Source organism: Trachypithecus francoisi, unplaced genomic scaffold, assembly GCF_009764315.1.
Source record: "Trachypithecus francoisi isolate TF-2019V2 unplaced genomic scaffold, Tfra_2.0 Contig01566, whole genome shotgun sequence".
Taxonomy (NCBI): domain Eukaryota; kingdom Metazoa; phylum Chordata; class Mammalia; order Primates; family Cercopithecidae; genus Trachypithecus; species Trachypithecus francoisi.
This window is the reverse complement of record NW_022681441.1, coordinates 2,081,593-2,105,408: the sequence shown is the minus strand read 5'-3', so window position 1 is coordinate 2,105,408 and position 23,816 is coordinate 2,081,593. Positions and strand designations below refer to the sequence as shown.

At 38.3% G+C, this 23,816-nt stretch overlaps 1 protein-coding gene and 1 long non-coding RNA gene across 3 annotated transcripts in view; both read left to right on the top strand.

Annotated features, from left to right (window-relative positions):
• Nucleotides 1-22,230, top strand: LOC117064193. The gene is made up of 4 exons (XR_004429317.1): nt 1-816; nt 20,573-20,697; nt 21,933-22,015; nt 22,183-22,230. It is a non-coding gene; the product is annotated as an uncharacterized LOC117064193 (long non-coding RNA).
• Nucleotides 1-23,816, top strand: part of PPP3CA (protein phosphatase 3 catalytic subunit alpha) — a 331,871-nt gene that overhangs the window by 817 nt on the left and 307,238 nt on the right. The window lies entirely within an intron of this gene.

Sequence of the window (23,816 nt, the reverse complement as noted above, 5' to 3'; positions counted from 1 at the left end):
AGCGCCGCGGTGGCCTGGGTGCACCGTGTGCCGCAGGCGCTTGGGCAGCTCGCCTCGCCTCGCCTCCCCTCCCCCGCCCCAGGTTCTCCTCTACCCGCTCCAGCCGCGGACCTTCTAGGATATTGTGCAACCCGCGAACCCCCCGCCCCCGCGGCGCCCTTCCTCCACGCGTCCCACCCAGCCTCACTTGGGGCATTTTTATTGACGGGGGCGTCAGTTGGCAAATGGATGAGCCGCGGGGAGGCGGCGGCGGGGGTGGCGGTGGCGGGAGGGGGCGCCCGGCGGGTGGTTGCTGGTAGGGTGTAGCTGCTGTGACAGAAATAGGAAGTGGGTGGCTGCTCGCAGGCTTGCATGGGATCGGGTTTATGGTTTTCTTCTGCAGAGGGAGGGGTGATTTATGGCTTTTAAAAAATTAATATAGCATTTTTATGTGGCCATGGCTTTCCACCGACTGCCTCGCTCCGGCAGGGTTCTCTTGGCGCTCCATTGCAGCACTTCCCTCCGCGCCCCCCTCCCCCTCCCCCTGGAAGGGCCTGCACAGGACTCGCGAGAGAGCGGGAGAGCGTGGGGGGAGCCCGGCGCTTCCTTCCGCGCGGGGCGGGGGCGGGGGCGGCCGCTGGCTAGAGGGTGCCCGCGGGGGGCGCGGGAGGCGGGGAACGACCCGAGAGCACCAGCCGTTGCCGCCCCGGGATTTCCCCCGCACGCCCCGGGGAGAGACACGAAAACCACTTCTCTAGCCTCCTTTGCCATCCCTGGCAGGCCCCCGCCGACCTGTCATTGCTCTTGAAGGGTTCTCCACTGGTGCACACCTTCCAAGTGATAACCTAATTCCGTCTGCTTCCTCCATGCCCTGGCATCCTTTTTGTAACGGGCTGTTTGATTCCTATTACTGCCTCCTCTTCCCCGCCTCTGGGATGATAAACTCCTGGCGAGGATGGTACTGAGGTTGCTGGCAAAGAGAAACTGGGATGTGCAGAGTGAGGAAGGGGACAGGCTGTGGTTGTTCTCTCTATCGCACCGGGATCCACTGGCCTCCTTGTATTCCTAGGTGTAGTCGGGGAGGAACCATCCTATGAATCCTGGAAGGATGAGGCAACAGAGCAGACCCACCTGGATTAAGTAGTATCTCTCATTCCTGGGGTTCAGGACACCAAGCAAAGCAAGGATGGGCATCACCTGTGCGCGGAGCGGGCCTCTGAAATTGGAAACAGCTCTGGCTGGTTTAATGTGTGTATGTGTGGTGTGTAGAACAGAGATGGTATCTAATGTGGCCAGAGCATGCAGCTAGAGTGCAAGGCAGTCAAGTCGTTCGGACCATGAGCACTTAAAAGTGAAGTAACCCTGCAGCCCAAAGACCATGATACGCAAGTCCCTCTGGGGTTTCGGAAATGATTCTTTCTCCTTAGAGGTTTACTCAGTTTCTAAAGTAATTTTTCTGTGTGAGTGGCGGTGGTGATGGGGGAAATTGTGTTCCCTTTTTTCAGAAAGAACAAGATATCTTTTGTTTTGGTTATACTGGAATCATTCCTGCTTCAGCTTCTGTGCAGGATTCATACACCCATGAAAATAATGAGGAAATAGCTCTGCAAAAATGATTTGAAATAGAGCTGCAGAGAGATGCACAGCTATTTTATTTTTCTTGCAGGCATGGATTTTCATGGAAACAGTCCATTCAGATTTATTTGAGAGAGCTGTGTTTTGCATGAAAGGCTTCTGTTGACATTTTCAAAAATTGAGACTTTTTGCTGGAATATTAGAGAATGACAACTATCTCCTTAATGTGTGAAGTTTAGATGTAGCTCTAATCTAGGTTAAGATCAAAACAATGTAAAACTTATAATTCAAATGATACTAGTGAATGTATTGGCAATTAAAAAAAACACTTGTGCACACATAAGGTCACATTCCCTGTTTTAAATCACAGGATGTGGATTCTTAATGTAAATGTAAAGTCAGGTGAACATGTAAACATAAATGTTTATACCTTCTGGCTTAGTGTCTACCATTTAGAATGGAAGAGCAAATGGAAGAAGAGCCCACTCAACCATTCCAAGTCTACTTTGCCTTGGTTTTTTTCAATACTGTATCATTATAAATGGCTTTTCATTTTAAATACATCCTCCCATAATTTCAAAAATTTTATTTACATACTATGTGGATAATAGACTCAAAATAGGAAAAGTTAATTTTGCATTTGTTTTGATAGAGATCCTGGTGTGAGATGTGAAATGTGAAATTTTGTTTAGAGAAGTTTTGTTGATGAATCCTGATTTTAAGGCAGATACCCTGTTGTTGTTTATCCTGTAGACTTTATATATATAATATAAAGTCTCTTGTAGACTTTATATTATTGGCATGAAAGGCATTATCCAAGGTTGGATTCAACATTTTGTCATACGTAAGATTTTTGTGATTAGTTATTTGAGATAATCTATTTTGATTATTAGCCTTCTGTGAAATAATATTTCCTCTTGAATATGTATACACATATTGAATGAATGGAAAGTATGGGTATACTGAATGTGAAACATACTAACAAGTGATTTAATTTCCAAAAATTAGATAATACGGAGTTTAGAAACCATGATTTACTTGAAATTTTGTTAGAACTTCATCTCAATGGCTATTTAACTCATTCTTTAATACAGAAAATAAGTTATCCTTGAGGAAGTATTTGTGCCCCTTAAATTTTCTCTTTTTTACAAAGTATATGTAGTATTATTTACTATATATGCATACAGAAATAAACATTCAGATTGTTATTACCGTGGCATTTGCTTACAGTTATCATTGTTAGTGTCATCTGGCTTTTGTTGTATAACAAACGGCTATTTACAAATAAAGATGTGCTTGTAGTTTGTAGTACTATGATGATACTGTTTTCTTAATTGCACTTTTTGAATGCAGCCTTAGAGAGGTAGGTTGAGTTTGTCTCACCTATGTTATTTTTGAGGTTTATAGAATCTGCTAGCATGTATTCAGATACCCTGATCAGTTCTAAACCTTAAAAATGAAAGAGAATGATGGAGTGGAGATGAAAAATATTCATTTAGATTATCCCAGGAGAAAAAGTTACTTCAGTTAGCAAAACTAGTGCTGTTTCATTTTGAGTCGTCTCGGATTAAAACAATGGAAAGTAGAAAAATTCAGTGAAAACATCTTGCTAATGACATTTGCTGGAAATCAAAATAATTTGATCTATTTATTGTTTTACATTATGTTTTAAAAGATACATACAGCAAACCGACAGCAATAAATAGAAGAATAACTGTCTTCCTCCCCCCAACCCCCGTCCTGATTTTTCTCTTGGTGGTACTCTACAGGCCTTGTCCCAAACTTTGGCTTTTCTTCATTTCTCTCTGTTCCTGCCTAGAATGTATTGTCTGGCCCTAGCATTCCCTATTGGTCATAGAACTGTGCTATGTGATAGTTAAAAATACTTAGAGGAAATTAAACCCTATGTGATAATGAGTGTTTGCCTTTGTTAAATCTCTTAACGTTCCTTCCCTCTGTTTCCATCCCCAAGTTATTTTGTGATGGGACTTTCACCTTAACTCAAACTGTAATGGTAGAAATTTTGGAAACTATGGGAGGCTGTTGAGAATAAATTTCTGAGAAGAGCTTTGTGGAATCTCTCAGAAACTATAGGTAGTACGTTGTTGTGCTTTGTGTAAGGTTGCTTTTGGCTCTAGAGAATGAGCTGTTTTCCAGGTGTATTGACAGCTTACGTACTTCATGTAGACAGAGTATACATAGGAGAATTCTGAAAAGATACTAAAATCCTATATAGAAGCAAGAAGATGCTGATTAAGTATTATTAAGTAAATAAGGATTCCAGTCACTAGTATTTCTAGCTGGGTGAGACTGATAATACTACTTAAAAAGAAAACAAATATGCCACATTGGTAATAACTGTGGTGTTTAGACCTTGATGCAACAGAGTAGTAAATAATGTCATTTATTTGTGGTGTTCTAAGAAGAGCTTGTGAATTTATTTTGCTGACATTTTGTTACCATCAGTTGAGTTTCATGTATCTGGTTTTCAATTTGAGTACGGTGAAACTTTATTAATTCAGTATCATGAATTTAAATTTATTATGAAAAAACACCAGTGTTTGTTGGCTAAAGTTTACATCAGCATTGGATGTGAAGAAAGGGGTCCAGTAATCAAAAAGTATAAACAACGTAGTTCCAGCATTGTTAATATGCCAAGAGAACAAATTCTTTTCAATACTTAGTGAACAGTGTGCAAATCATCCTGCTCGTTACAAGTTAGGTTGGTCTATTTATTAACATTTCCTTTCGGGACTATTATAAAGTGAATATAACACAAGTACATTGTTGTAAATACTTTCAGTAAATTTAATGATTAATGTAACAATTGAGACTGGGATTCAGGGGAATTCTGGTGATTCTAAAATACCATCAATTAGAATAATCAACATTTTGAAGATAATAGGTTTTTTGGGAAGTGTGGAACAGAACCCTTACTTTAAATGGACAGTGTATCTTAAGACATCCAGTTAAAATAGGAAAAAATTAGCATCTAGAATCTAATTAATGAGGTTTACTCTAAGATTTGTTTAAAAATATGCCTTTTAAAATCTGTTTGTCTCTTTGTTTTATTTGTAATTTTAGAGAGATGAAATATGATTTTGAGATACCATTCATTTATAATTTTTGTAATTGGCCTCTCATGCTTTTCCTTATCTTTTTTTGTGTCAGCTATGTGTAAATTTGAAACTAATTATGACACCAAATAAATAATCCATTTAGGGTGACCTCATTGGAAAACAGCATTTTTGCAGAGATACTCTCCTTTTAGCAATGGAGATGTGATGGTTAAATTACCATTTTGAATACTTCCAGAACTGTGAAGAATGGTGGTGATTCATGATACAGAATTTTGACAATTACTAAAAATCGTTTTGTCAATTTTTTTTCAGCAACTTTCTGATGTAGCAGTCTCTTTATATATAAGAGGGATATGGTGAGACCTTGAACTTCAACTTTCTGTAATTCCACTGGTATATGTTATAACTTCACAGGCTAACTTTCCCTATACATAAAAGGGGATTAATTGTATCCACTGCCAACTTGTGAGGACCAGAGGATAATCAAAGGCGATACGGGGGGTGGGTGGTTGGTTACACTTTGTCCACTGCCTCGTAATGGCGATTCAGTCACTGCTAACACAGAATTAGAAATGACAACGTGTTATGTATTTTTTGGTCACCTGAGAATAATCAGAACCATTAGTATTGAAAGCCATGAGTGCCTTGGGTCAAGAGTAGCTTATGATGAATTTTATTTTTATAGTTAAAGAAGTGGAGACAGAATACAGAATGGTATTAGAATGGTTAGAGGTAAGTGTAAACAAATTATTTTCTTTATTAAAGAGGCTTTTCTCACTTAAAAATATTTTTAAAAATTGCCACTGGCCAGGTGTGGTGGCTCACACCTATAATCCCAGCACTTTGGGAGGCTGAGGTAGAAGTTTGGACAACATAGTAAGACCATAGCTCTTAAAAAAAAGAAAAGAAAAGAAAAGAAAAGAAAAGCAAATGGCTACTTCTTTTAGTATATTTAAGGTCTCTTCCCATTTCGTTCCCCATTTTGTTTTACTAAATAATTAGCTATGTAAAATAGTTTGATTGGGAGAGGAAGCTTTGTGTATTTCTGTATTTAGCAGACATAAAATTTTGGTAATAAATATTATGATCTAGTTTGACCTTGGCCTGAGGTTCACTAAAGAAATACTGTTAAACATTGCTTTCTGTTCAGGTAAATATACACACAGAAATAGAATAGCATACTCTCCTGCAAAGGAATGTCATTTACTTTCATTTTGAAGGATGTTGTCTTAAGCCTGTTTGTCTGAACTCCAGATAATGACCCACACTGATGCTCTGGTTTGACAAACAAAATCCTCAGATTTGATGATTTTGTTAATTTCTAGAGCAGGATCAGGTAAAAATATCAGCCAGTGATTCTGAGGTGTTGCATTCCTATTTTTAAAGCAGTCATTAGGTGGGACTGATGTGTGCAATGAAATAGGATTTTAGTTTGGAAGTTCAGTCTTTAGTACTCTTGACATTTTCAGCATTCTAAAATCATTTTATTTTATAATAATTCCATCTTTTATATGAATCCATCAATTATATTTCATTTGAGAAGTCAAATAACAATATTGTATTCCTCCATGGTTAGGGGTTCTGAATAATGGCTTAAATCAGATGGGTTATCAACTTTATGACCTAGCCCAGTTGCTGGTATCTCAAATCCGTCTTAACAAATATGCACTCGGATAGTGGAAGCTTTAGATATTAAAAAAGTAAAAGCCCTCACTGAGGAAATGGCAATAAATTATTAAAATGCTATGTTTTTGGAATTCAAGTAGATTCTTTTTGAGACTATCATAGAGAGGAATAGAACTTTGTTTTCCTTCTTTTTGTTTTCCTTATCCATGCTTTTGGATAGTCACAGCAAAATATACTGTGACTCTATTTTAAAAAATGGTCTGCCTGTCTGTGAACTTCTGTCTCTTGCAACTGGAAGTTTTGTGTGTGTCTTTCTGCAAAAGAGGAAAACAAGTAGATATCAATGATTTATAAAAGCTACCTCAAGATTATGACATACTACTTTACAATGTTTGTCAATTTCAGGTACTTTCGACAACTGAAACCAGAAGAATGATGGTTGATGTTCAAAGACAGAGTTTTATTTATATGGAGCTAAATTTAAAAAATTTTCATCAGCTCTAAGATTCTTAGACTTAAGGAGAGTCTTTCTGTGGTGATTTTATTGTCCCAGTTTTCCTTTCTTTTGGGAAGAATTAGTAGTAGTTTTTATTTAAAATGTCCAGTTGTTTCTATGTAATATCAAAATGTTTTGGAAATTCTAGTCTGTCAGTGTCTAAACTATGTGTCTTGGTTGCTGCATGTACTTGGAAGTTGCATAAAATTGTAACATTTGTATTTAAAGTTTTAGTTTGAAAAAAATGGCCATTGTCTTATTGGTCCCTAGCTCAATGCCTTGCTCATTATGTGCTGAATAAATTCTTATTGAATGATACGGGCATTGCAAAATTCTCATGTGCCTTCTGAAGCCTTTGTTTTTATTTTGAGTGTATTATTTTAAGTTCCATTTGTAAATGGTTCTGTATGGTGACTGGCGAATTGGAGTGCTTCTTTCTCCAGCCCAGTTGGGGCATGGAGTATGAGAAGGAGGCGTTAATAAGGTTACACAATTAGAATGAGAGCTGTTTTGTTTGGTCACTTGAACTCACTTTATCCCTGCTGAATATAAAAGGCTAAGTTCTGTTCAATTTAGTTTATTTGCTTGAACCTGATACCTGTCTTTCAGTTTTTATTGTATTCCCCCTTAGGCTGATGAATTTCTGACACGTGAGAAAAAATACGTTAATCAATGAGTGTTTGATTTATTGGGTGATTTGTGTATTTTAATTATTGTCTAGACATGGACTTGAAGATAAAATGACCTGGTAAATTTCATGAAAAAGAAAACAAATTGGAAAAAACCTGTTTCCCTGTTTACATCTTAATATATAATTTCCTATAATGCTTTTGTAATGCAGCCTTCTCCAGCCGGACCTCATTCCCTTCTCTGGCCCCCAAAACGTCATTGGGTGCCTTCCAGTGGAAAGATACACAGGCTATGAAAAGTTAAGAAAAAGGTAGCACTAACGCTGTTGACTCCTTAGATTCTTACAAGTGGGCTTTGAGCCATCTGTTGACATTTGTTTTTAAAACATCTTGTAAGTTATGCCATTTTATCAAGTTAAATTAAAAGCAGGATATATTCTTAAAAGGATGGAACCTGAATCAGGAATTCAAGTTTATTTTATTTTTTGTTTGCTTTTTACAAAGGAACTACATTTTAAAAAATGATAAATCTGGCATTGTTGGTTCATTATATTTAATGCTATTAAAGTTACACACATTCCTGTTTTGTGTGGGCCTGATTATTGGGATAACAAACGTTCTCCTGATCATTCAGTTCTCTTCTTTCGAGCTTCAGTTCAGAAGTTGCATCCTCTGGGACCTGCATCTCCTGACACCTTCACTTAGAATAAGGAAATTGAGCCTCTTCCTTCTCATAGAGAACACCTTGATAAAAGCATGTTGCTGTGATGACTTGTTTCCTTGTCTACCTCTCCTCCCCAGGAATTGGAAAGTCTTAGAGACAGAGGTTCTATCTACTTTTGTATCTTTGGCTCTAGCACAGGGCCTGCTGTAGAATAGGCATTTGATACATGGTTGTTAAAGGAATAAAATAACATGAAGGATAAGATGGATTTAAATTTCTAAATTATAGGGTTCCTTTATGTTTTGAAATTTTGTCAATCTTAAATCATGATCAGTATGCAAACGTCTGATGAGTTTCTTGACTTGTAAGCTCCAGTCTTTGTAGAAGTGTGTTTTCCTGTGAGGTTTTGAAGTGCTGTATTTTATTAACTGGTATTACATGATTGTTGCTCAGTAGCCAGCATGCAGAAGCATAACTGGCAGAAGTGGCTTTCCCATGGGGAGTGGTTGGCTTTTAATGGATTATTGTCACAAGGTGTATAGGTTGATTTCCTCAAAGAAGAGTGATGGTTTCTTTCTCAGGAAGACAGGTGATGATACTAAGTTGAGGGGAGAGACATTTGACAAGCATGTGGGAGGCCCATATTAGTCTTCACAATGTACAAATTGAAATGAATAAAAATGTGTAAGATTAGGAATTAGAACAAAGATTAAAACATGCTATACATCCCGATAGGTGATGACTTACTGTGTATATACCAAAAAAAAATGTTCAGGCCCATCACAAGTACAGGCTGCTCATGAGTCACCTCTCCTGATGGCATTTCTGCATGGTGAGTGTTTTTAGAAAAGCTCAGTACTGGAATCCACACCAATAGAGTGGCAGTATAGTGAGGCACTTGCTCTTAGTCCCATCCTTACAGAAGACCACTAAAGCTGCACTACCCCAGATGTGGTTGTATGACTTCTGATTAAAGAAAGCCAGCTGGGGCTTTCCAAGCTCCATTTTATTTTTGTTCTGAATCAATATTTCCAGTCTCTCACATGGGCCAGGATATACTTTGTCTTACTAACACAGAAATACTTTCATTTCAAAGAGTTGAAGACTAAGGAAATTATAGTTTCCTACATAAAATCTCACTGTTAGCTTCTGTTGGTTTGCATTCAGCAGCCAGGAGGGAATCTCTGTTGTCATTGTCTCTGGTCAGAATTCTCCCTGAGTACTCTGTCTCATTCCACGTGCCCTTCCAGAAATGGATGTGTTAAATTTTGGAGTATGTTTTATAAAATAGCTCCCAAGATGATTAAGGGACTTTAAATAAATTGTGACAGGAACTGAGAGATTATTCAGTCTGAACAAAAAAGGGTGAGTGGTGATTTAACTACAGGCTTCAAATATTAGAACATCTTTCTGTAGTTGATCATACTCAGATGTTGTCCATCACCCCAGTCAACTACAGAGAGAAAATATTTAGAAGCTTCAGAGAATTAGGTGATTTTTAAAAAAATTTAACCAGTTAGAGGCATTTAACTTTGGGATGGTTTATGGGAATCTTCTGAATGGAGAGAATAAATGATTCTCATTTATTTTGGTTGTAAATGTGAACTTTATGTATGATGAAGAATAGTCTAAACCAGATGGCGTTTTGAAGCTGGAAGGATCCTTGGAAATAAATCTAATTTTCTGTCTGGCTCAAAATCCTCTATTTGTTGGGGATAAGGATTGGGGGATGTAGGGGAGACCTTTTATCTCTTATACTTGCTCGTGCTTGAATTTAGGCATACAAATCAGACTCCTAGAATTGGAAGGTACACCAGAATTCTAGCTCAGGCTATCTCTAATGTGGAACTCCTTGTCCAGCCTCTCTGATGGATAGAATCCCATCCCTGCATGTGCACATCTAGTGAGAGGCAGCTCTCTATTCCATATACCTCTCACTCCATCCTGGACAACTCTGCTTTCAAGGAATATTTTCTTATGCTTGATTACAATCTGACGCTTTGAATATGCTTCCTTATTCTTAGCATTGCCCTACCGAATTCCATAGAATGAGTCTTACCTGTTTGCCTCCAGAGAGCTCATTTGATATTAAAAACAGCTTTCTTTCTTTTCTTTTCTTTTCTTTTTAAAGTCTCACTCTGTTGCCTAGGTTGGAGCGCAGTGGCGCGATCTTGGCTCACTGCAACCTCCAGCTCCTGGGGTTCAAACAATTCTTGTGCCTTAGCCTCCCGAGTAGCTGGGACTACAGGCATGTGCCACCTTGCCTGGCTAATTTTTTTGTATTTTTAGTAGAGAGAGGGTTTCACCATGTTGGTCAAGCTGGTCTTGAACTCCTGACCTCAAGTGATCCACCTGCCTTGGCCTCCCAAAGTACTGGGATTACAGGCATGAGCCACTGCAGCCAGCCAGCTTTCTCGTTCTTAAGTCTTCTAGCGTGTTTTTGTTTGCTTTTTTTTTTTTTTTGAGACAAAGTTTTGCTCTTGTTGCCCAGGCTGGAGCCCAATGGTGCGATCTTGGCTCACTGCAACCTCCGCGTCTTGGGTTCAAGCCATTCTCATGCCTCAGCCTCCCAAGTAGCTGGAATTACAGGCACCGCCACCACACCTGGCTAATTTTTTTTTTTCTTTTTGTATTTTTAGTAGAGATGGGATTTCACCATATTGACCAGGCTGGTCTTGAATTCTTGACCTCAGGTGATCCACCCACCTTGGCCTCCCAAAGTGCTGGGATTACAGGTGTGAGCCACCTATGCCTGGCGGTTTCTAGGTCCTCCTCCATCCTAGGAGTCTACCTTTATTTTTTATTTTTTTTGTTTTTTGTTTTGTTTTGTTTTGTTTTTTGAGACGGAGTCTTGCTCTGTTGCCCAGGAGTCTGCCTTTAAACCCAAGTCAGGCTGTTGGAGTCCGTTGAAACTGGAGAAGTGAACAAAGGTTGATCTTGACTGACTTATTCCACAGAACCTCCAGCATCTCGTGCGTGGTGCTTGGTACTCTTGCTTGCCCTTCCGTGTCCTCATGCCAACTTGGAACTCAAAAGCCTTTACAGGTGGGCCTAGTTTACCATCCCATGATCCCCCTTGCAAGGGTGAGAATTGCCACAGTCATGATGCTCTTAGTTCTTATGCCTTTCCCATTGAAATTCCCTTGTTATTTTTTTTCCATGGCTTACGCAGTTTCAAGTCATCAAATGCCTAATCTGGTCTATAAGTAGAAATCTCTGTAAAACCTAGATAGCAGATGTGTTTTAACAGTGACTTTCTAAAGGCATTGCTTTCACCTTTCATTTGTAATACAGGCAAGTAATAAAGACAGGATGAAAGCATAGGACCATGTGGTGATAGTGGGGCTAGTGAAAGGCCGTGCCCCTTTGTTTACTTTTCAAATCACGCCACAAAGACAGCTAGCTCAGCACCTCACTTGACCACAGCCAAACCTTCCTCTTGTGCTTGCTTTCACTTGTGCCTAATCTTTGAAGATTGTCTGCTCCTAATGCCGTTGAATTTGGCAAATGCAATGAATTTGATTGTATTTTGATAACTAGTTTGAGTTTCACTGAGATATGAAGGAGACCAGTGGTTTCCAACTATGATATCACAACACATTGTTGCGTTAGACTCAGCTGTGAGGTATTAACAGCTACTGGTAACCTACAGAAGTTTGCCAATGACTTATTTTAAGATATCTATGTATAAACAAGAGTGGATTCACATTCAACCCTAAAATGCTACCTTCCCTTGCATTCTGACATGAAGAGATGGAGCTGCAACCGTCATGGTGGGCATTTTGTATAACTTTCTGTTGCTGGATCTTACTGATAAGTCTTTAATTACAGTGGAAATTACACATGTGTGTATTTCCCTGCACATTTTTTTTTATGTTGGTTCATTAGAATTTGGATTTGTTTATCCTAGTGTTTCATAGAAGTGAATGTTATATCATGTATATCTGGATGGAAGAAAGGCCGAGACTTGTCATGGGAGACTGTCCCTTTGCTAGCCAGGTCTGTAAATTGAACAGATCTTGAAACATTTAGGTAGGCACATTTGGGGTGACTTCAAAGTGCTTTATGAGGTCTTCTCACACATCTCCAGGGACTACCATACCTGAAATTTCATGATTTTTTAAGATAAGAATGGCCTTTTTGATAGCTATTTCAAAAGTACCTGATCTTTAAAACATAATTTACTGAACTGGATAATTTAAATTTTTTTCCCTTTGGATAATGTTGAATCTAGGAAAAAAATCCTGTTATTCAGGAGCCTTTTTGAGAGTGAACTTTCACGCTTCTTTTTAAATCCATATCCCATGCCTCTTTGAAAGTGTCACTCGGGGGTTGGGCATGGTGGCTCACACCTGTAATCCCAGTACTTTGGGAGGCTGGGTGGGTGGATCACCTGTGGTCAGGAGTTTTAGACCAGCCTGGCAAGCATGGTGAAAAACCATCTCTACTAAAAATATAAAAATTAGCTGGGCATGGTGGCGGGGTGCCTGTAATCTCAGCTACTTGGGAGGCTGAGGCAGGAGAATCACTTGAACCTGGGAGGCGGAGGTTTCAGTGAGCAGAGATCACAACCTTGCACTCAAGCCTGGGCGACAAGAGCGAAACTCTGCCTCAAAAAAAAGAAAAAAAAAAAGTGTCACTGGGTTTTCGGTGCGTCCCTATTTCTCATATGATATAATCTCCTGCTTGGTAAGTAGATTATTTGCTTGAGTGTAAAATGGCTGTTAGAAAGATACTGCTTCTACTTATTAAGCCATCGATCTAACCATCCTGCTTACGTATGTGTCAGACTTTTAGTGCTCACTACGTGTGTGGCTCTGCACTATGTTCTTGCGGCCTAACAATGTAGGCAATCTGAAGGTTACTGTCCAGTGTGAGAAGCAAAAGGAAACCACAGTATAGGTTGTGCTTACTTTAATAGCAGAAGGTGCTACATCCTACTGTGGGAATGCAGAAAAGGGAGTGATAAGCTGCCTCCATAGACTGTGTTTTCGTTTTTTGCAAAAATAAATGTAATCAGTATTAATTTGTGAGAAGTGTAGGATATATTTCCATGTGTTATGACTTTGAGCTTATTTTAAAATAAAGATGGATGCCCATTTTTGGCTGACATGATAGTCAGTGTTATCAAAGACAAGAGGCAGACCATTCCTTCATTCACTCATTTCCAAAACACTGAATGCCATTCTGTGCCTAGTGCTATACAAAGCATGGGAGATTCAGTGTCGATAAGTCTTTTCTTTCCACTTAACAAGGGATGATTTTAATTATAGATTGTCTTCCTATTAAGTATGAATTTTAGCAGGCATTAAAATTAGTTTGATAATATGAGAAAAAAATGAAGATTGAGGCCAGGTGCAGTGGCTTATGCCTGTAATCCCAATACTTTGGGAGGCTGAGGTGGGAGGATGGCTTGAGCCTAAGAATTTGAGACCAGCACGTATGTTTATTGTGCCACTATTCACAATAGCAAAGACTTGGAATCAACCCAAATGTCCATCTGTGACAGACTGGATTAAGAAAATGTGGCACATATACACCATGGAATACTATGCAGCCATAAAAAAGGATGAGTTTGCGTCCTTTGTAGGGACATGGATGCAGCTGGAATCCATCATTCTTAGCAAACTATCACAAGAAGAGAAAACCAAACACCGCATGTTCTCACTCATAGGTGGGAACTGAACAATGAGATCACTTGGACTCGGGAAGGGGAACATCACACACTGGGGCCTATCATGGGGAGGGGGGAGGAGGGAGGGATTGCATTGGGGAGTTATACATGATATAAACGTCATGCACATGTACCCTAGAACTTAAAGTATAATAATAAAAAATAAAAAAATAAAAAAAAAAAAAGAATTTGAGACCAGCCTGGACATCATAGTGAGACCTCGTCTCTACAAAAAACAAAACAAAACAAAACTAAAAAAACACTGGACGTGGTAGTGCATGCTTGTTGTCCCAGCTTCTGCTCAGGAGGCTGAGGTGGGAGGATCGCTTGAGCCCAGGAGGTTGAGGCTGTGGTGAGCCATGATCATGCCGTTGCATTCCATCTTGAGTAACAGTATGAGACCTTGCCTCAAAAAAAAAAAAAAAAAAGGCATTATATTTGGAATTCTGCAGCCATTATAACTCACTTATGAGCAGGGTATATGAGATAGAATCATAGACTATTGAAGGTGGAAGAGGGCTCAGAAGTGAGCTGGTTAAACTATCTTTCAAAAGAAAAGGTATTTCTGTTAGATGGTTAACAAGCCACTCTTCACTCTGCCTCCCTCCACATACTTCCAGTGATGGGGAGACAGCATCACAGTGTGGAAAGAGCATTGGTTTACAGCTAGACAAAACCTGGATTTAAATCCTCTGTCCTCCATATGCCAACTGTGTGTCCATGGGCAAGTCATGTAACCATTCTGAACCCATTTTTCTTATGGAAATTTGGAAACTATACGAAGTTTTTAAGGTTGTTGTAACGGCGTGAGGAATATTATGTAAAATATCTAGCGTTAGTGCCTGCATGGAAAGTGTTCCCAATATATGTTAGGTATTGTAATTTTGCTGCTGGACAGCTCCTTTGAAAGACATGCTTTTTACTTCTAGAAGGAGTAGTACTTATCTTTAAAGTAATACACTTCCTCACCTCGTATCCACTGTCAAATCCATTGTACAGTCATTTGGGGAACCCTACCAATCCACTGAGGCAGGTTGACAGTAGCTGTCCAATGGCTGCTTTCTGTGATATTTGACATGGTATCAATCACTTTGTTCTTCTCGAAAGGTTGTCCTCATTGGCTTTCATGACTTTCTTTTTTCTCGGCTTTTTTGCTATCTCATCTTAACTGAATCCTAAATGTTGATGTTCCCTTATCCCTTTATACCTTCTTCTAGGCAGTCTCATGTCCTTACACTTACAGGATTAATTACTGCCTGTAGGCTGATCACTGGCATGTCTGTATTTGCAACCTAGTCTTTTCTCTTGAGCTGTCTCTCAAACCCTATATACAACAGTTGCTGTGGATAGGTATGGTGAAAATACAGTTGGGTGTCTTTTCTCCTGTGTTTCCTATGCTTGCTGATGTCACCACCACCCATCCAGTCAACTAAACATACCTTTCAGTTCAAGTCTTTTAAATACTTCTAACCTAGTGCTGCAGGAGCCTGGCAACATCAGTGTCTCTGCTTTCAACCTTTTTCTCTTGCATACATGTGTTTTGTTACACTGTCACTAGGATTATTTTTCTAAAATGAACATTTGATTATGCCAGTACCTACTTGGTGGTTGATCCCTTTTTTTACTGGTTTGCAGGAACTCTGTATATTATGGAATTTGACGCTATCACATGAATTCTGAAAATACTTATAATATAGCATATGTTACATTGTACTGAACTTATTTTAAGTCTCCAATTTATTTGAATATAAATTTTTGGGAGCTGGGAGCATTTTTTATTTATATATGTATTCTGAATGTTTATCTGTGTTTGGCATATAATAAAAGTCGATTGAGCTGAAGGACTTAAACACCCGAAGCATACCTTCCCTGCTTTTCATTTGCTTTACCTCTGCATGGAACACTTTTAGTCTGTCTCTCCTGTGTGAAACTTACCTGAAACCATTACCAGCTGTCTGTGCTACTTCTCATCCCTTGTATGCACAATGGATCACAAATGTTTGCAGCATTTTTTCTTCATTAACTGAGAAATCTCTGAGGGGCAGGGTCTTATCCACTTGATCTCTCCAGTGCTTAGTGCAATGCCTGGCATATTATTCTTCATTTGTGTTTTTACAACAAATTGACTGGAGAAGATATTTCTGTTTATTACACAAGAATAATGAAGCAAAGTACTTCCTCTCTTCCGACCCATGTCATACTTTAGCTCCAGTTGAATTACTTTCTCTCATACTTTGAACTTAAGGAATACCTGACTTTCCCTGAGCATTTTCATGTGATGAACTTATAAACCCAGTCTTCTTTACTCTAGATTTTGTAATTTTTATTTGTAAACACAAAATTGAAAGTAATATCTCAGTTCGATTTATTCTTGCTAACCTCTGATTCTAGCCTTTTGAGACTTAAAAAAGAATCTGAAATACTTTTACCTATTCTTTTTAGTTATTTGTTCCAATTTACGCCATTAGTGTATTTGTCTAGACATTTACCCAAACATGGCTACTAAATTCATTTTTGGAGCCAGTCATTTTGGGTGAGTGTATTCACAAATTGCTTTGATTCTGCATATGTAACATGGGACAAATTCCCCGTGTTAATAAGCTGTGGCTTCTGTAGAAAAGGGAGGTGCATGAGCAGTTGTTATCCTTGATGTTTTTCTTACCTAGTATATTTTTCTGTAGCTCTACTTCAGAATTATAGCTTTTTAAAGAATGTCTAGTGTTTTTGCCTACCTTGAGCTTTAATCTTTTGTGATTTCAGGGAGTGGAAGAAATGAACTTTCTAAGGATAATGATTAGAGAATGTGTGCATTTATTTTGGGCATATGTTTTGTAATGTTTTACACATATTTGAAGAGAACACTGTTAATTTGTAGGTGAGTTTGCTTCTCCATAGGATCTTGCTCAAAGAAAACAAGCAATAAAGTGTTTTGATATTTTTTGAGCTTTGTATTCTAAAAATTTTAATGGCATTAATATCCATGCCTTGCGTGTATATTACCTCATTTTAAGTACTTTATGCAAAGTTTCCTAGTGAGTAAGTGGTGGATCAGGTATTTGGACTCTAAGTCTTGTCTCAGATCCTGGGCTTTTACCACCATAACACTAACTTGAAAGCAGGATTGAGGCCAAATACATTAGATAGTGTCAATGAATTGATAGAAAATACTTAGTTATTAGGGATTTGTTTTTATATAAAATATCGTTGCTCCTGGAAATCATTTTGGCTGAACATCTGTGGCGTTTTCTGTGGGAGAAAAATCTATTACTTTTCATGGAGTAAACATTTTTGTCTTCTTTGTAGAAATGTGTAGTTGAGGCCCACAACAATGGGACTGGACCATAAATTATGCTTTCCTTGGCATTATTGACCTTATTATGGTGTTACAACACAGACGGTCCAAAACATGAAGTACCAACTATGAGGTCCATAAAGAAGTCATTTTAATTGGACCTTAAGTTTTTCCCCTAGGTTAAGACTGGAAAAAAATGTAGTGCTAGTTATTGTACACTGTTAGCCGTTTTTTGTAGACATTGCTTTTTTTATACAGGCATATTTTGGAGATATTGTGGCTTTATACAGGCATATTTTGAAGATATTGTGGGTTTGGAGATATTCCAAACTGCCACAATAGAGCGAATTTCACAAGAAAGCTAGTCACACAAACTTTTTGGTTTCACAGTGCATGTTAAAGTTATGTTTACACTACTGTAGTCTGTTAAGTGTGCAATAACATTATGTTTGAAAAAGCAGTGTACGTACTTCACTTAAAAAATACATAACTGTTGTGCTAATGATCATCTGAACTTTCAGTGTCTTGGGGTAGCTGTTGCTTTATCAGCTAAGTGTATGTGGTATTCAAAATCCTTTGAGTTGCTTCTCAAGGATGAGCAAAGAAAGTAGTTTTTTTGGCCGGGCGCGGTGGCTCAAGCCTGTAATCCCAGCACTTTGGGAGGCCGGGACGGGCGGATCACGAGATCAGGAGATCGAGACCATCCTGGCTAATACGGTGAAACCCTGTCTCTACTTAAAAATGAAAAAAACTAGCCGGGCGACGAGGTGGGCGCCTGTAGTCCCAGCTACTCGGGAGGCTGAGGCAGGAGAATGGCGTAAACCCGGGAGGCGGAGCTTGCAGTGAGCTGAGATCTGGCCACTGCACTCCAGCCTGGGTGGCAGAGCAAGACTCCGTCTCAAACAAAGAAACAAACAAAACAAAACAAAAAAAAAGAAAGTAGTTTTTTTAGATTCCAAAGAAACTACCTTCTTTGCTCATCTTTGAGAAGCAACTCTTTTATCCATTAAAATTTTATCATGGTATTGCACCAAGTCAGTCCTGTCTTCAGGATTCACTTTTAATTCTAGTTCTTTTGATATTTCTGCCACATAGTAGTTACTCCCTCCACTGAAGGCTTAAATTCCTCAAAGTCAGTTTATTTCAAACTCCTGATAATGTGAATATTTTGACCTCTTTCATTAATCATGAATGTTCTTAATGGCATCTGGAATGGTGAATCCTTTCCAGAAGATTTGCAGTGTACTTTGTCCAGATCTATTAGAGGAATCACTATGTATGTCAGTGATAGTCTTATGAGATGCATTTCTTAAATAGTAAAACTTGAAAGTTTAAATTACTCCTTGATCCATGGACTGCAGAATGGATGCTGTGTACAAGATCAGCGCTCTTGGGTGACTAGGTGCATTGCAAAGAGCAGTAATATTTTGAAAGGAATTTTTTTCTTCTCTGAGCAGAAAATCTCAATCTCAACCAAGAGCTTAAAATATTCAGCAAACAATGCTGTAAACAGATGTGCTATTATCCAGGCTTTGTTGTTTCACTTACAGAGCACAGGCAGAGTAGATTTAGCATAATTCTTAAGAGCTTTAGGATTTTCAGAATGGTAAATGAGCACTGGCCTCAACTTAAGTTACCAGCTGCATTAGCCCCTAAAAAAGGGAGTCAGCCTGTCCTTTGAAATTTTGAAGCCGAGAGTTGACTTTCCCTCTCTAGCTCTGAAAGTCCTAGACGGCATCTTCTTCCAATAGAAGGCTGTTTCATCCCTATTGAAAATTTGTTGTTGAGTGTAGCCACCTTCATTGATGGTCTTAGCAAGGTCTCCTGGATAACTTGCTGTAGCTTCTGCATTAAAATTTGCTGCTTCACTTGGGACTTTTATGTTGTGGAGATGACTTTTTGCCTTAAACTTCGTGAACCAAATTCTGCTGATTTCCAGCTTTTCCTCTGCAGCTTCCTCACCTCTCTCAGCCTCCATGGAATTAAAGAGAGTTAGGGTCTTGCTGCTGATTAGGTGTTGGCTTAAGAGAATTCTGTGATTGGTTTCATCTATCCGGATCACAAAAACTTTTCTTAAATATTGCCATTAGGCTCTTTGGCTTTCTTGTCATCTGTGTGTTCACTAGATAGCACCTTTAATTTCTTTGAAGAATTTTTCCTTTGCATTCACGACTTGGCTGTTTGGCCCAAGAGGCCTAGCTTTGGGCCTGTCTCCACTTTCGATATGCTTTGCTCGAGAAACTTAATCATTTCTACCTTTTGATTTGAAGTGAAACATGTGTGACTTTTCACTTGAACACTTAGAGACCACTTTAGGGTTATTGTTTAGCCTCATTTTCAATATTATTTTGTCTCAGGGAATAGGGAGACCCAAGGAGAGACAGAGAGAGATGGGGGAATGACTGGTCAGCAGAGCAGTCAGAGCACACACATTTATTTGTTAAATTTGTTGACTTATATAGGTGTGGCACGAAGTACTTTAAAACAATTACAATAGTAACATACAAAACCATGGATCACAGATTACCATAACAGATAATAATAATGAAAAAGTTTGAAATATTATGAGAATTACCAAAGTGTCACACAGAGACACAAAGTGAGCACATGCTGATAGAAAAATGGCACCGCTAGACTTGCTTGTGACCGAATTGCCATAAATCTTCAGTTTGTAAAAAATGTAATACCTGCAAAGTGCAGTGAAGCAAAAACACATTAAGTGAGGTATGCCTGTATTCATTTTCATATTTTCGTTGCTGAAGCAAATAAAGGAAGCCACACATAGCTAAAGTGAAAGCCACTTCAAGGAGACATCACATGAAACATTTTGAGGAGGGAGTTATGTGGTTTCATTGTAACATTTTAGATGCAAATGTGAATTGTTTTGAGATCAGAATTTTTCATTTACTACTTTTAACTATTCCTGTACTATGATGAATGTTTAGGGTTAGACTGGTTACACAATTCTTAAAGTGTTTGAAAGAAAAGATGATAATTGAGATTTTTAATGCTTCTCCTGAGGCAGGTGATTGGAGACATTTGTTTGTTCTTGTGATTCATAAACGTATTTTGAATCCATCTGAACCAGGTTTGATTTACTTTGAGAAATTCTGTGGTTGAGGTAGTTGCAGGTCATAGGTTTAGGTGTAAGGGAAGATTTAACACCCTGCCCTGATTTCCTGGGTCTGTAAATTCGGGGAGCTCCAGTTTCACACTGAGGCCTCTTACTATCTCTTGCTTCATGGTGAATACCTCTGCATGTGGGAAAATTTCTTCCTGCTGGAATCAGCTTAGGTTCATATTTCCTTTTTCTTCTTTTTTTTTTCCCTGTGATGTTTTTGTGGACCCTGAACTTCAAATATATATTTTTTGGTTTTTGTTTATAAAGGATGTCCAGTACCACGTAGATGAAAAATTTGAGTAACCTTCACACAACTAGAGTGTTTTGTTGACAGTTCTCATTTTGTTAATATATATTTATTGAAATGTGAGGGTTTTCATGGCCTGAAAAAACAAAGTATACATTATAACTTTCCTGCTGTGTGTGTTTATTTCAGTTCTGAAGCTAGACCTTGCCTGAAATAAGCTCTGCTTTCCAAGAAAATTGACGCTGTGATTATGCCCAACATTTATTATGCATATACAGCTAATTTGAATGTTATAAGTATAGGAAAAATATCAGGTAAGTCTGTATTCAGATAGGAATATCAAAGTAAAATAACCAGTGATTAAACATTACAGTGGTAGTACATGTGAACCAAGTGAGAAAATATGTAAGAGACATGCTTGGATTTTTCTTGTCTCTCCCCCCTCTCCACAAATGTGGATTTAATTTGTGTCTTACAAGTGAAATTTTAAAGTAGAAGATTATGAGAGCTCTTCTTTCGGGAATTCCCCTAGTAAATACAGCTTCTAAGTTCACTTCACTGTTTTTCTTTCTTGAGCTAATGAGAGAGGTTAACATATTTGTAGTAGATTCCAGGTTTTAGAATTTTTTCTTATGGAAGAGAGGCAAGCTGGAGTCGCATTCGGTCACAATATTTGGTTCAGTGACAATATTTGATTGAAATTCAATTGTCTTGGACAGAAGTATGAGTGTTCTCCATATTCTTAAAAAATGGAAATGTGCATATGTACATTCACTATTTTAAATAATTATTTCCCTTTCACTGTTATGCTGAACTGTATATTATGACCACATGGATGAAAGTCTACCCCTTTCCTTCTTCACAAGGTTTCTGACTATGAGATTTTGTGAGTGATTTGGTTTATTTAAAGAATGATGGAATTACCACCAATAATGTATATTTTAAAATGATTTTGTAGTTATGCCTCAGAATAGGCAGATAGATGCTGCCTATTCATATTTGAACTTCTGTCCTGTGAAGAGCCAGCCCCAGAAGAGATCTTCTGCTTTTGATTATTTAGCCTATATTTAAGAGGTTCCTTTTCTCTTGAATTGTTATCCCCAGCTACTTGTTCAGAGATGTTTGTGAATGAAGGGAGTGAGTGGGAGGAAAAGCTTATGTTACTTGTAGAACACAGAATAGTATAGCAGCTAGAAGTGGTGTTTGTCGATAGGCTACCCTTAGTTGATTTGTGTTGCCATGCAGGAAACATTTTGATGCATTTATTTCAGGACACAGCATTTTGGAGTCTTCATTAAATGCTGCCTGTTGCTGTTTGTGATGGAAGCTGGTCTAGAATGTTAAGAGGCAGTAGAAAAAGCTGAAATGGCAAGAAGATGGCACTCTTCAGTCTTTACAGATTCACCTGTTTCAGTTTTAGAAACACATTACCATTCTTTTTGCTTCTCTTAAAATTGGAGCTATCTGGATTACATTTAAATTTATCTTTATGATGTGACCTACTTGGTGTCAGTTATTTTTACTAATACTGTTTCTTTTAATCCCTAAGGTAATCCTGTGAGGAGGTTAATATGGAAATCTGAAGTCTGTGAATCAAAGATGCTAAATAATTTTCTCATGATCAGAGAGCTAGTAAGTGATCAAGCTGGAACTGAAAAATAGAACATTTAAAAATATTTTGAAAAAATGTCAAATATATGTAGAACTTAGGAGGACAGTTAACCCCCATATACCTATTCCATAAATTACTTATGGAGATTTTATTACATTACCTTTATTCCCTCCTTCCTTTTTTGCAGACAGAGTCTCACTGTGTCGCCCATGCTAGAGTACATTGGTGCAATCTCGGCTCACTGCAACCTCTGCCTCTTGGGTTCAAGCAATTCTCCTGCTTCAGCCTCCTGAGTAGCTGGGACTACAGGCACATGCGACCCCGCCTTGCTAATGTTTTTATTTTTATTAGAGATAGGGTTTTGCCATGTTGGTCAGGCTGGTCTCGAACTCCTGACCTCAAGTGATCCGCTACCTTGGCCTCCCAAAGTGCTAGGATTACTCTTCTTTTTTCTTTGCCAAAGTATTGTAAAGCAGATCCCAGACATCATGTTAATGAATGCACACATTCTAACTGTGAGGCTAGTGTTTAGAATTCTGTACCTAATGGTCTAAGGCATAAAAGAACATGACGCAATATGAAGATTGTAAGCAGTAGAAGCCGTATTTTTTCTAGAACATAAGTTATATATCTGCATTGAGTTTTCTTGATATGGTTACTCATCATTTGCCACTCATTTGTTAAAAAAAGATCAATGTGATAACTAATACTTATTGAGTACTATTTCTGGGTTAGGAACAGTCCCTCATGTTTTATGCATATTAACTGATTTAGTTCACAGTAGCCCTGTGTTCTGTAAGCATTTATTGTGGGTTCCAGTTGTTTGTCAAAAACAGTTACCTCTTTTACATAAAAATGAAATAATCCACATTGCTTTGACGCATGATATCTTTTCCATTCCTTCTCACCTTTAGTAATTATAATTTGTTAAGGAAGGTATAGAACAGTGTTGCTCAAAAGTATGGTCCACATAATAGCAGCAACAACATTGCCTGGAAGCATGGTAGAAATACAGAATCTCATGGCCTACCTTTTGAATCAGAATCTGCATTTTAAATTAGGTCTTTAGGTGATTTATATGTATATTAAAGTTTGAGAAGGTTTGGATTGCATTTAAACTGCCTTGCAAGCATAGTTGCACATTACAATCACTTGGAAAACTTTTAAAGCTACCAATGCCCAGCACTGTCACTGAACAATTAAATTAGACTATCTAGGTAAGCCTCCAGCATCTTTTTCCTTTCCTCCCCACCCACCCTTTAAAAAAATTAGATTCTCCAAATGAGACCCTAGTATTGTTATTGTTGTTTTTCAAGCATCCCAAGTGATTCTTAAGTTCGGCCATGCTTTAACATGCACTGGTTTTATAGAAGTAGAGTATCATTGTGTTCTGTTCCAGCTTCTTAACCCTGAACAGAACATTTCAACTTGTAAATCATATATTGAAAATGATGCCAAAAGAGAATCAAAGATGGAAGAAATTCGGGGCTTATACTTAGTCTTGTGTCAGTAATTGGCTTCTGATGGCATAAAAAATAATTTCCTTTTTTGCAAGACTGAACTTCTTAATTGTTCGTACGCTCACTTGGCACTAGGAAATGAAAATGCCCCCAAAGTTTATTGTCTATTTTTTTTTGTTGTTCCATTCTTTCCTTCAGGTGAAGAGTTACACTGAGGGAGGCAGGGAGATACGGAATACCAAATGGACAAAAACTGGACCAAGAATTGTTAAATAAATTCGCTTCATTACACTGGATAGGATTCTAAGTATTTTAATTTTTGTTTTTAAATTTTCTTCTGTTTGTGCATGGCTGCTTGATT